The sequence below is a fragment of the Glandiceps talaboti genome, chromosome 21 (assembly GCF_964340395.1).
Source record: "Glandiceps talaboti chromosome 21, keGlaTala1.1, whole genome shotgun sequence".
Taxonomy (NCBI): Eukaryota; Metazoa; Hemichordata; class Enteropneusta; family Spengelidae; genus Glandiceps; species Glandiceps talaboti.
Genome location: NC_135569.1, coordinates 1,550,188 through 1,565,011, shown reverse-complemented (window position 1 = coordinate 1,565,011; position 14,824 = coordinate 1,550,188). Strand labels below are relative to the sequence as shown.

At 33.6% G+C, this 14,824-nt stretch overlaps 1 long non-coding RNA gene across 1 annotated transcript in view; it reads right to left on the bottom strand.

Annotated features, from left to right (window-relative positions):
* Positions 1-309: 309 nt before the first annotated feature.
* LOC144451144 (uncharacterized) overlaps positions 310-14,824 on the bottom strand; it is a 52,600-nt gene continuing 38,085 nt past the window's right edge. Inside the window, exon 3 of the long non-coding RNA XR_013482283.1 lies at positions 310-413. This is a non-coding gene — a long non-coding RNA (uncharacterized LOC144451144). The remainder of the gene's footprint in view (positions 414-14,824) is intronic.

The following is a 14,824-nucleotide window of genomic DNA, read 5'->3' as shown; positions in this document are numbered from 1 at the left end:
CATTCAAAAGAAACAGTCAATGATGTTACTTTCGTTATGTTGATTTTGATGTTGATATCTTGATTGACCTTATCCTCAACTGTTTGACTGTGGTACACATTTTCAGAGATAATGTCAGATAAATCCGTATAACTCTTTGTTGTTTTCAACGCCGGCACATATGGTCCCATAGGCGATTGTTGACGCTGGTCTCCCTCCTCTGGTTGTTCGGTGACACTGTAGTTGTGATCTCCCTTAATAGTTGTTATCTCCCTATCGTTTTCTGAACAATTGACTCCTAGCGGAGACTCGTCTACACACGTGCAGTGTTCAGGGCAGTTCATCGAGTCAACCAGAGTAAACGAAATCGACACAAGTACGATGAGGAACACTATCATACCGTCGATGAAATCTAACAGTATTAACCATTCAATCTGAAAAAAACCCGAAGAGATTGATTAGTACACAAAGTCTTATTTAAGATCTGATTTCCGGGATTTCGTATATTGACAACCTTGATCCAAGCTAATCCTCTTTCAGGGTGACAGAAATATGCAAAGTATTCCAAGTTATAACCCGAATGAGAATTTCTCTCGTCGTGGCTTTAAAAGTCACTAAGACTTGATTTGATGAAAATTCAGTTTTCTAGCCACGTCGTCCAATGCTAATTAACACTCATTACTTTGATAAATAGTTGAACTAGATGATCTGAACAATGAACAATGATGACATTGCCCTTATTATAATCACCTATTTATCGCAAGCATTGCAACCATACCAAAGAATTGTTGAATGTGTTCGTAGACATTTAATATTGATAGAATGTAATGCATCAAGTTATTACACACGTCTGGTGTTTGTCTCATACAATGGGCCACACCAGTAGCATTAATATTTACATTGATACGAACAAACTACATTCAAAGTAGTTTTTTGTTTGTAAAATCATAATATTTCAGTTGATCAACGCCACATTATTTAATTTCACATAGATAGTAACATGTAAACATAGATCCTAGTTAAATATTTGATTTTTCCTACATGCTCTCAAATTTGATAATCTAACTGTGTGGATCCCCATTTTGAAAAAATCTGTATGCATTTCAGTGTACATTATTCATCCATAGTCACGCTGTATATAATAAAGAAATTGCAACCTTGTTGCAATGTAAAAAGCAATGGATAACGTATAACATCAACCTTCTAATATAGCAAAAATGTATGGATAATGTTTCAAGTCAACCGATAATGCATCACTTACGCGATAACCTAGTCAAATTTCTAGCCGATAATGTAGTAAATATTTATTTGGTATTTACTACATTATCAGTTGTATCACCCCCCCCCCCCTCATATGGCCGTTTGCGCCGTCAGATTGATGTAACCCACCCACCATCTGACCCTCATACATCAATGTCCATATTTTTACAATACTAATAACATTGTGTTGTGGATATATGTTTTTAAAAAAATTACATCACTGTAAGGGAGCGTAAATGCCATTCAACCCATGAGTTCAGTTTCTCTATAGCTGTTACTAAGAACGGCGCCGTGAATTCATCAATTCACTGGGGATGCAATTGCACTAACATTCCAGCAGCGTAGTACAGAGAGATTTGCCCACAGAACATTCTATGCTCTACAAATTGCATTCAAAACTAATCCCATATGAATCCAGTGAAACTTGTATATTTCATAATATCCCAGCATAGCAATCAGTCTATCTATTGTAGCGTGGATTGCATATCCTGTCCATAGCAGACATGTTTTTAGTTGAAAGTCTCTCAAGAGAGTTTGAGAACATCATACATTGTAAATCTGAACTCGGATTTACGGTACAGAATCCATGATTTAGAATATATGCATTGGAAAAGAGCAGTATCAATCATTATAAAAAGATACAACGATATTACAACAGTTTATTAACCAATATACGATGTGGTCTGCCATTCTTAGAGAGCAAGAAGGGTTTAAATAAAACACTGTAACAAGGACACGTGGTTAGTTGTGATAGAAAATATTGAAAATGGCTCAGTACACTACAATTCACTCAATTCCCAGAGCGTACGTAGTAGAGAAAACCCATATGAAGTAATACTGGAGGTAGCAGGGAAATTTCTGCTTAGAATATTAGCCTTGTATTGATTGAGACAAATTTGAAGTGAGATATTTAGTCTTTACAACATGTATATAATAGTATTCCTCTCACTGCCAAAAAATGAAAACCTTTAAAAGCTTGCTGAACACTCCTTGCATTTCACAGCTTCAGAGTTCTGTTCAAGCAATTAATTTGTTCGACTTTTTCGAGCTTACTCATTTTTGTCTTCGTTGAACCAGATTAGTATGAGTGCGTATTCCGTGCCGGCAACAAATGAGACGTTGTTGTATCGATGTATTTTTGACCCATATAAATTGAGTAGTTAGCCTGCTCTAATCTTTTCTAGCCTCCGGGGACAAGGAACTATCCTCCGAGCAGTATTGACATTGAGTTGTAATCTCCGTTTTGCCTCGTGTAAATAACAGGATAGAAAATGATTCTAACTTAGAGTATAGCTGGTATCAATTACTTTCCCAGCAAGTTGATTAAACAGTTTGAATAGCAGCAAAATTTCGTCGTTGCTTCAATGCCTTTCAACAGAAGCATTCTATTCACAATTTGGTTAGTTTAGATTCATACAGTAATTTGCTAGTTCCGTGTTAATAATTTTTTTCAGTGGTTCGTCCCTATTCTTTCAAAATGCAAATAATTTTAGATTTATATCACCAGATAGAAAGCCTCCAACTTGCCAAATCTTGCCAAAGATATGCTGATACATTCAGTATAACATTATGCTACTCGCAAGCCAATTGTACACATTCGAACAAATTATAAATGATTTATACCCTGCTCGTTCAACGTCATGCACGACATTCGGCGAATACGTCATTTGTTTCTGTGATGCCCGGAGTCAAAACGATTGTAGGGATCTTGCGCAGGTATCTTGCGCAAGTATATTTGTAATATTTTCTAATATCTTTCTTACACGATTAGTATAGCTATTTACTGACTCCTGTATCCGATCTGATCGTTTTGCTTCTTATGTATTTACGTGGTAATGTTATTTTTCGTGTCGATGGGAGTCGGTCAGGTAATAAAAGAAATCGTATCGTATCGTATCGTATCTTTCTTCATTCTGAAAATAGACAAGTGCCACACGGGTTTTTGTAAATACTCGCCTTCAACTCATAGTAACAATTAAGACCTATATGTCTCTATATAAGTACAACACATGGGAGAATACGTTGAACTCAATAATCTATCGTCATTGTCGTCGTCGTCGTCGTCGTCGTCGTTGTTGTTATTGTTGTTGTTGTTGTTGTTGTTATCATCGTTATCGCTGTTGTTTTTGTTGTTGTTGTTGTTACTGCTGCTGCTGTTCTTGTTGCTGTTTTAGTTTGATGTTTTTTACAATTATAAAAATACATTTAAACTAGTTTTGTTAAAGCCCTGAAATAAGGTCCATTCTAAAAGCTTATTAGGATGTTTCACAGTTAATGATATGGGCTGTTTCGTTTGATAGGGTTTGATGTGGTGTTGAATACATGGGGTTATATGACCACAGGTCACGTGGGTGTTGAAAGTGACGATAGGCATGAATGAGACAGTTAGCAATGAATAATAGCGATACTAGATATAATTATTCCACCAGACACTTTCTGAAAATTATAAATTGTCACATTGAATCAATGAATTATTGTTGATGATATAATGACATACTTTGACTGTCATATTGTCTATGGAACTCCATCATTATAGTATCTACCTGACGTGTTTCTTTGTCATTTTTAATCGACAGTGAAAGATATTATCAAGGTTTTTTTTTTTATAAGGTTCGATTAAAATAGTCACACTTCAATGCAGAAAGTGTGATTGCACTCTAATATACATTTGCGTATAAATCAATTTAAATTTCAACTTGTAGGCGGTGAGCACATACGTAGAGACACATACGTAGAGACACATACGTAGAGACACATACGTAGAGGCACATACGTAGAGGCACATACGTAGAGGCACATACGTAGAGGCACATACGTAGAGACACATACGTAGAGACACATACGTAGAGACACATACGCAAGTACATATTTTTTATATGTACTTATACATACATACATACATACATACATACATACATACATACATACATACATACACACATGCATGCACGCATGCATGCATACATACATACATACATACATACATACATACATACATACATACATACACATTTGTATATACGGTATAATAGTAACTTCAAAAGCGGCATTAGCCTGAAAAGAAAATGATAAGCAGCATACTCTGTAAACGTTAGAAAGCCACTCATTAATGTTACCCATCACAGAGTATAAAAAGTCAAGAGTGATATCGATGCATTAACTTCAAGTGACGCTTTATTTATATCCCTTGGTGACACATTATCCTTGACATTACTCCATTTTCCATGTTTTCACTGGTTAAACTTAACCTTGAATTCCCTGACTGGCAATGACTAACGTCAAAACGGAAGTTAATCAAGTTGAGGTCTTATAGCAATGACTGCAGTTGCCAATCTCTTATGATGTTGGCATTTAGTTCAAGTTCATTTTGAACATGGTAAGAGAACCGATATACTGTTCCATGATATACATTTCCACTTCCGGGTGGTGCAGCATCCGTGAACTACATTCCATGAACATTTGCTATAGCAACGAGTATTAGAGTCTACTACAAATCAATATATGTTTATAATATTACAGAAGAAATAAAACTAACAAAGGAAAAGCAAATGACGAAGACATGCAACATATGTTTGAACGAAAATGGCTTCTAAAAGCTGACCTTTCAAATACAGGTTGGTAGAGCATTGGGGCAATCTAGTACATCATCATTAATATTTTAAAGAAGATATGTGATCTATCTCTTCACACGATAGAAAAGTGCGATAAACTCTAGCGTGCTTACAGTAGACATTCGAGGAAAAGTAGTGACGATGTAATAGATTGGTAACAAAGGCCTCTCAAGTAGAAACGCCCAGTTTAATGCACTGTTCAGCCCTACAAACCAACGAAATGTCGTGAACGTCCTCTGTTCACGTACACTTACGGTCCATTAAACCAGACATAGTTTCTTTGAAAGCTACTCAAGTGACGACATTCACACCATCATCTCACAGTTCCCTGTTCAAATCTGAACACTCAATACATACCGAATGACCCTGAATGGTTACCTCAAACCCAAGTTCCTCACAAAATGGATATTTAATTTATCGATTTCACATTTGGAGAAGTAAAATCCCAAATATGTATCTTAATATAATAATAACCAAGCAACGATTTTGTAGCAACCCGAGAGCCTCACCTAAACCAACAGGATGCTCTGTGTTTAAATATTGTCTATGACTGAGTTCGATTTACATTCTATTCCATTTCCTTAGACTTAATGAGATGTGTGTCGTTGATTTATCCGGTCGGATATAAACTCATTATCACATATGTCATTAGGTACAGTAATAAATACAATTTCAACAAACGTGTGAAAATGAAACATATACACTACGTACAGTTTGTGTTTTGAACGGAACATTCGACATGTTCACATGCAACCATTGGATGTCGACCTCTTAGCGTATCAAATATTAACGACAAGAAAATTTTACAATTTTCTTTGTCGAAATTGTATCACCACAAATGACATATACCTCTTAAAAGCCTCACTACTTTTGATGTTTTCGTTTAAGGCAATATTGACAGTGCTATCCCTCAAACCACCACAATCTATCCCACTGTCGTACTGTACGGTGTATCCTATCACAAGACATTTAATGAAAATACAATTCGTGTGAGGAAGGCACCTTTCATATATTCAGCAAAAACTGAATACATGTACTAAACGAATGTCTTTGTTAAAATTATTTTTATTTCAAATATATGACTTTATACTACTGTAACACTAGTGATTGATGAAATTAACATCTGTTGAGAACTCTACACCATGAAATGGATTTTATGTTTAAAGTATTTACAATAACGTGGCAAAGTTTATAAACTCAGGTTGTGCTAATCAACCTAATGTACACTTTGGAATAAAAACCCTTGAACTGATGCTGTTACGTGATCAAGAAATATCCAACCCATTGTTAGTTTAAATCAAGAAAAAATAAGCGTCACTGTATACAAATTTCAAAATGATATAAAAATTGAGCCATCTTAGAATCTAATATGGTGCTGTATTAACTCTTTGGAAAAACAAGGTTAAAGGTTGATTTAAAAAAAAAATAAGGTGATGAACCACCAGTTTTTCTTGACAGGCTGTCATATGACAAAGGTTGGACTTATCTTAAATTGTTCCTTGAGGCGCATTCTAGCTTTATACCGATTGAGCAATTATTATATTAGGTGTGTCTGTAGATAGTTGGAACTCCTCGTGATACTTAATCAACAAAGGTGATTAATACAGGACATACATAATGATTACTGCATCATGTCTGATTACATGACTTTATAATTGGTTAGGTTATTGACCCTTATATACGCGACAGTAGATACATTAAGACATTACAATTACCCAGTATACATATACTGCCGGTTGATCAACTTGAGCTGTAATTTGTCAGGCATATGATATCTCATACAATGGTTGATTGGTAAACCTTATATCATTATCCAGCATTACGGACAAGTACAGACTCTGAGATATCGAATATAAAGAGCGCACATACAAATATTTCTATAGAGCATCTTTATAGCGGTAACTTTACAATCATATTTAATCAATATAATGATTGGCGTACTAACTACAACATGAAGTCACGAACACAACACATGTAAATAGAGAAAAAAGTTGTAATAACGTACATACTGTATGTGTATTCCTGACCATAAATGGGTAAACCCGATTAGGGGATTATACAATGGGTAAGCAAGCAGAACATGTAAAATGTATGGTTGAATGATGAGGCAATATGGACTGACAGGGTATTACTTTGTAATAGTGATGTCTGGGATTGATGTCCTGGTTACTGATAAACTGATGATAGCATAGAAATTCAGTGATCTGTGATAAGACCAAATAAAACTAAAATTGTGTATCTCCGGTAGCAGGACCCTAAGCCGCCTACCTTAAACATACACTCTGAAAGGTTAAATGCTGAATATTTACACTCTATTTCAGTGTAAATTTTCTTGTCATTGTTCTTTCGTTATCTTTTTAATATCTTTCTAGACAAACAAGGTCTTTCAGACTGTGATTTGAATTTATTCATGTATGTATAATTGTCTTTATTATCTTCGTTTACATCTCATCAAACTATCACATGAGTATTGAAATAAAATCCCAACCCATATACCCAATTTTCTGAAGTTCGGAAACAAATATTTTTTTTTTCTTAAACACTGAGATATTTCATTGTGTGTGTGTGTGTGTATATGTGTGTGTGTGTATATATATATATATATATATATATATATATATATATATATATATATATATATATATATATATATATATATATATATATATATATATATATATATATATATATATATTTGACATACGTAGTGTCATCTAGAATGATTTATGTTTTGTTTAAGATATTTGTTTCCGAGGCGCAAACTACCATTAATGAATTCTGACTTGTGAGTTAGCTTACACTTTTACCAATTGAATTTAATCACACGTGTTTAATGTCTTTGCCTAAAATTAATTGTTTACCACCGAGTATATATGTTATTTAAAGAAATCTGCAACACAAAAGATAGACAAAACCTGCAACAAACACAAAAGATAGACAAACCACGTGACACAATACAAGCATTCTCAATTATACGATATAACAATCGCCCAATTATACAACGTAGGAGCACACCGAAATAATGCCATTCAAGTGTAGACATGTCTAGACACTGTCAAATATATTAAAAGCGGTATTTTGCTTCTTTTCACCCTATACATTGTCCCTTGGTAAATTATATAATGTTATATGGCATTTTAGTCTTTAATAGGACATTTACCTCGTTCTGTCCTCCTGTGTATGTAGTATCCGTAATCTTGGCAAATTTCTTTTTTGCTAAAATTTACCGTAATGAAATAAGCACCCACATGTTTCATTTTCGATCTGTGCTCGATTGTCAAGCGTACGACAAGTGCTTTAGCGTATCAAAAGTGCAAATGTATCAAAGTCGTTCAATCAATGCATAGTAAAGGTATTGGCTATAAAAGACAGACAGGAAAGCAAAGAAAAGGAAACACCAGGGGGTATACGTGTTAGGTTTTCCTGCCACAAACGTTCCTGAATTAGGCGTTAGATTAGGGAGCATTATTTGCAATATAATTATATATTGAATTGACTCCGGAATTGTGTATGTGTCTATATGTATATATATATATATATATATATATATATATATATATATATATATATATATATATATATATATATATATATATATATATATATATATATATATATATATATATATATATATATATATGCATTATACTGTCCAGTAGTCAACCTAAATTTTAGGTTTTAAAAACGAGAAAGAAACAGTATATGATGTACAATAGTGACAATATACTGTATAGAATGAATAAGCTTTAAGCCATGTTGGATTTTTTTCCACCCTTCCTTTTTTCAACTAGAGATGGTAAACTGGCATAACATAAATATATAATGATACATTTTAGCACAAAAGTAGATACGTGATTTAAAATACTAATATTAATTTATGTTATACTGTATTGTACTGTACTTTAAGCTTAAGATTAACGTATTTGATGTGATGCATAATTCCACATACTCGCTGTTCAAACTGCAAACTTACATGTATCTATGTTGATTCAAATACATATTAATATTATTACTAAATTTTGTTTGTCGTATCTGTCGCTAATCGTTCTGTGACGATTCATGCTATGAGACTACTAGTAATTCACTCACGATAATTCAATAATATGTAACCATACAATGTAGGAACCAGGTTGAACAAAAAAATATGTAATATATACGCTGGTCGTTCTACATTACGACAACGCGCGTTTATGTCACGGCAATGCGTGTCTATATCACTGGTTCTGCTGTGTTCGAAATAAGAGTCAAAACGTTCAAAATTGCCATTACTTTCCCCTATTTTCTTTGATACTACTGGTGCTGGTATAATTATGTTATTCTGCAATATTTTTCTTCATTCAGCCGGAATATACTGGTGACCTAAGGGGTGTCACTACGAGTCGCTAGATGAGTAGTGACAAAGGCCCCTTCGGTCACTCATATTTTCCTTGGCTTAAGGAAGAAAAATACAGGGTTATAACGTCTAATTATACGTTGGAAACGTCTATTAAAAGCACTAATACACAGTGATGAGAATGACAGGATTTCAATTTTCAGATTACAGTAAAATACAGCAATTGTAGAGGTCATGTGTTTGGCGTGGTGTGGCGTTGATTTCTAAGTATTTATCATTTTCCAGTTTGAAAGCCTATACGTTTATACAAGAGCGTTAATATTTACGCCATGTTTGCAAATTTCACTTCTAGGTATATTAGACAAGACCACGGCTCATTTAGCTCCTAAATTTAAAAGTATCATTTTACTGATGAATGCTTCAGAGACAATAAAATGAACACACACTGCTTTGACAAGCTATAACTTACCCTGTTGTCCAATTTGTCACTTGCAGTGCGTCCTCTAGCAAAAGTAGGTAGACATAACAACAAGAACAGTGTTGCAAATCATGCCTAAATCATGTGTGGATGATACTCACAGAGATAATTTCAGTAGATTTCAAACGATAGCTAGGCTACCAGCTGTTATTATAGACTTATTCTTAAGTGATACGTTACGAAATTCACTGAACTAAACTACACACGCCCCCATTTCAATCTAACATCACGATTTGTCGGTGATGATGTAGTGAAGGCTACAGCAAATGCAACGAGGCGTTTACAATGAATATTAATGTAGCGATAACAAAATTATGATGTAGTACAGTAGAATCCTTTTTTTTAAATTGCTTTAAAATAATTTGTAGACCTTCTATATACACATTGTCATTTTTAATTGGCCTTTCAGCAGTACGCTCGTTATTGAGTTAACAATAAGGAAGATACATTTAAATGTTCATAATTTGAAGCAAAAGATTTATTCGTATTATAAAACGACTTACTAGTATTTCACAGTTCATGTAATAAATAAGTAATGATGGACATACGTTACATTGATAAAAATTGATTAATAATTGTGTATCAATTATGACAGGCAGCTAGAAATATGCATTTGTTTATTTTCATATTTTAGTAGCGAAATGCTGAAAAATTTAGTCGAAAAGAAATAGCTATGACTAATTTAAAGCGAGTGACCTTTTACAATGCAATATGTAATATACATGCAAACCGTTCACCTTTTTTAGCCAGGTATCTATAGAACGGTAACATGAGCCCTATATAAAACCCACACTGGTGCCACATGTCTAGGAGAACGTATAGAGATAGGGTTTGTCCGTGTCATGTCTAAAAATGTTGTCTTTTTACCTACAAAATGAATCTTTATTTAAAGTTTATTTTTTCAAGTGATATGAATTCAAGATACAGCCTTAGCCTTCTAACCTATAACTGTATAGCAATCATACACAATGAAAAAAATGCCTGAGTATGACTATCTGTCGGGCTAGACGATCAATGTAGCAGCTATATGTTACTTCTAAGATGTTCGTCATGCCATAAGAGGCTTTATAAATTTGTTTTAGAATATGGCTTTCATTTTATTACCATACTTGAATAAATGCTTGAAATGTAAAGGTGAAATACACATAAACGTAAACGCAGGACGATACACAGCAACATACATTTCCATTGTTAGAAGCTTTTAATTAGAATTTGCTGGACGATATAATTCCCAACGTCTAAATGAAGTAGAAATCTTGCCATTGCAAATAACACCGTGAACAATACTATTAGTAAAAGTCTAATATAATAAATACAGAACAAAACAGAACAAACCATATGTTATAAACGTTAACACTTTGTCGAATGTTTACGGACGTGTCTTTCAGCTCTTAATACCACTTATTCTGCAGTCTATATATCTGTAACAAAGTCGTGACCGTTTTATTACAATCATCAAATATTTATTTAATAACCTAATAATTAACACAACTTCCATACAATTTAATGGTTTGTGTTGTAAATAGACATCCTCCTAACCATAAGGAGACCCAACCCGTATATTTGACGATCAACTATATGTATTTTATATGAGATTTCCGTTCCAAGAGGATTGACACATCTATCTATTTATATATCTGCTCATTCAGATATTAATAAATCGTGTTTAAAGTCACTATAATCCAATCAATGTATTATTATTTCATATTGAAATTATTTAATATGAAAATATGAAAAAATGTATGCTTTCAATCTGCAGAGAACGATACTTTTATATTCATTGACACTGTCCCTCCATTTTCGTACGACTATTAAACCCCTGTACAAAAATGTTTAAGACCATCCATTTCCTTGTAATTCAATTGAGTTTCATTCGTTTATTCGACTTTACATGCTATCATTTCACATTCGTACTTTCAATTCATGCCTATTTCTACCTCTATGAAAAACGACTTAATTGAAACTATTTTACCTCAATCGAGGAGTAAACTCTCGGAAGACCTTGTAACTTAAAAGACACATACAAAGTGTGTAGTATATTTGGATCTTCAAAGGAGCGTGGTTCTCACGTATTCCTCTTTCAGCTATGATGGGAATCGATGCTCTATTATGGAGTACGATTTTCTTGTATAGTGTACTCCTGGACATAAGCTTCTTGAAGTGAGACAAATCTCAAAGGTGTACAGAATGTTGTAAAACAAACTATTTTTGATCTTTTTGAAGGGTAGAATTGCCACTGATGAATTTCTGAAAACCCATTTTCATTGGGTCAGATATCCATGATTTTTTTTAGGATATTAGTAATTTTATAATTTTCCAACAGACTACATGCAGAATATTTGCAAGGAAACGGAGGAAAATATATACATCTGTTATAACTCCATTAAAGTTGTTGATTTCTTTGATTAGGATAAAAGACAATAACTTGGCCTTGGCTTGTACATAGTATAACATTCACGTGTGCGTCAAGACAGAAATATTAAAACGGCATATTATATGCATTTGGATTGATAAGTTATCTACTTTGCAAAATGTTTTTCCTTGTTTACATAGGGCCGGTGGTAAAGTGACTGTGTTCAATATTAGGTAGCTATAGGATTTAACTTGTGGAAGGGTGATTGTTGGTGATATTACAACGGTTAATGCCTGGCAATGCTATGGTGGTACACATCAAAAGATACGTTTAAGATTTGGGGTTAATTATACTTGATCTAGCCTAGGGCTAATTATGTTTAATAACAAGAAACATGTTTAAGTGTGATTACTGCACTGGTAAATGGATACACGACTGGCAAAGTGTCGGTATACATATGTATTACAACTAAAAGGCAGTTTCTAGTCCGAGTGTACTTTCGCCAATATTTTATTTGCATGCTGTTGCTCATTAAACAGATCCAACCAATACAGACTTGGCCTCATTCTGGAAATAAAATGCACCACAAAATAAGGAGACAGTTACATGAAAAGTTCAAGAAAATGACTATATCAAAATTACGATTCTAAAACAGGAAATTGTCAATTGTAAAACATTTTCCCGTTTCGCACAGTTAATGCACCATTTTAATATCGCGCTTATATTCCAAATACATTTTCCTCACTTTCGTAAAATCAAATATCTTCTTTCGTAGCCATTGATCTTTTTGTTTTGATCTAAAAGGGGTTTCTTTGAGGTTCAGTGCAAAATATCAATGAGTATATTGTCTTGGAGTTTTCGGTCCCTTATCGTCGTATCCGTAGCAGACAGGAGAACACATGGCGCAGTCAAGATACACAATGTACCTTTAAATAACTTTATTGTTGCATTAATTTTGTATCTATCCTGTTGCTAAGCATTATATATATATCGACGTTTAGAAATCACCAGATTTGATGGCATACAAAAAATACTTGCAAAATATTCTGAGTGCAGAGTTTCATTTTGCGGTTAGAAAAAGTCAATTAAATGTACATATAATATTAAGAAATGGGGATAGTTTTTGAAATTGATAACTAAAGAAAAGTTTCCGAATACAAAATGTAAAACTTTCCATTCTTGAAGTTCATGAAAAGAGTGGTATCTTTGTAATAAGCCCCAAAAAACGTTATTAAATACAGTACAAAGTGTAGCCTTTAGACCCGGCTCAAAACCATCTTTACATGGCTGTGGTTGTTGGTATTTGTTTATTTGTGCACTTTATAGTCTTCTCTATTTGCATTTTAATGGTACTTTAACTCTATATTTAACTGTTTTGTTTTCAGCAAATTTTGAATACTTGCATTGCTCTCTAGGTATTAACACTTAGAATCAAAATCTTAAGAAGATCAGTAACACAATAGAAACAGAGAATTGTCTATTAGTGATTTACAACAATTAAAGATAACAGTGCTATAGCAACATAATATTTCAATGTTATTTTTGGTTTTATTAAACATCTGCTATAAGAATGATCTCATCAAAAATCACATATCATGCGCAACAGATTTGCCACTTTACCTATCTATCCTATTCCGTGCCTGGAATAACTTGCCACGTATTTCAACATTGAAGACTAGTAAATGAGACATCAGTATAAAGGTTATATGAAACATTTCACACATGACGTGCATAATAATTCGAATTTCCTAGGGTTAATAATCGAACATTTTGCATAGTCAAACACATGGACGAATAAGTAAGTGAGGTGGCCAGAGAGTGAGTGAGTAGTTGACTGTGTGAACGACTGGGCGAGCGAGGGGTTAAGGAGGATGGCTAGGCGGGTGGTATGTAACTTCGAAATGTATATTACGCTAAGCAACAAGATACATACAATAGCAAAGTTATGTAATTCGGTAGCGTACACACTATACAGCAATTACTCTCAACTGAAATAAGTAGTAGAATAAATATATGGTATTTTAAAACACTAACGACAACTGAAACAGAGTCCAATGTAAATGTAAAAGAAATATGAGACTGCTCATTAGTATTGAAGAATGTTATCGCATAGAAACAATAAAAGTCTGTAATCTAAACCCTTTCATTATCTAGAAACCAGAGATTTAGCTCATTTAATCAGCAGCTTGTGTGGCTTATCTTGTTATCCGATAGTTGACATATTAAACGTGTTAAAGTGGGCCTAATACGATATAAATTATCAATCTCTCTTTACAGTATATTTGTACCTACATGTAGATCCATTTATAACTATTACAATTTGGCATGTTGGAATTAGAATTTTATAGGGTATATATTGAACATAAAAAGTCTATTAAATTGTTTGGCTTCTTTAAGTGCGAACTTTATAACCTTCACTGCACACACACACACATATATATGCCACTGAAACGAATTGCTGCTTGCTATTACCCGAAGTAAATTTTACGCCTTTGTAGATAAAGTTTCATTATGATCGACGGGTTGAAATCTTGCCTCCTTTTTAAGCCAGTAATTAATTACTCGTATAATATCGAGTATTATATATCATAATATCAGACAGCCTTGCGAATGAATAGTGTACTGAGCTATGTATCGCTTCAAATCAGTAGATTCATATTGATTCCATGATTACTTCTTCCATACAGAAAACTCTTATTAATACGCATGGAAAATAAAAGGAAATGAAACTACTCCCAAAGTCATTCTTTGCTGAAATCAAGAAAACAATCACCGTACACATTTTGATAAAGAAGTAACAATGATAAAAT